This window comes from Leucopleurus acutus (assembly GCF_964270905.1).
Source record: "Leucopleurus acutus genome assembly, chromosome: 14".
Classification (NCBI taxonomy): domain Eukaryota; kingdom Metazoa; phylum Chordata; class Mammalia; order Artiodactyla; family Delphinidae; genus Leucopleurus; species Leucopleurus acutus.
Window position 1 is genome coordinate 46,239,620 of NC_139156.1, and position 325 is coordinate 46,239,944.

The following is a 325-nucleotide window of genomic DNA, read 5'->3' on the forward strand; positions in this document are numbered from 1 at the left end:
GTTCTCCTGGCCAAGCCAGGCCCATATGCTCCCTCAGTCCCGCGGCAGGAGGCAGGGTGATCGGTTTGGATAATCCAAGATCTATCCCCTAATCCACCAGGAAGGACATTTTAGAGAAAAGAGCTGCCCCCTACCTGTATGTGTAATTTTAAGTCACTTTTCTCTGAGTCACTTGGAGGCAAAGCGGGGTATCTTAGTGAAGAGCAGCGTCATCTGGGTACCCTAGGAACATCTTGGGTGTTCTCTTTGCGCTTTCTCGGACAGGTCACTGGAGGCTGGGCTTTAGGGTTGAGTCTTCCCTTGCTGCTGCTGTCTGCCTTCTGCT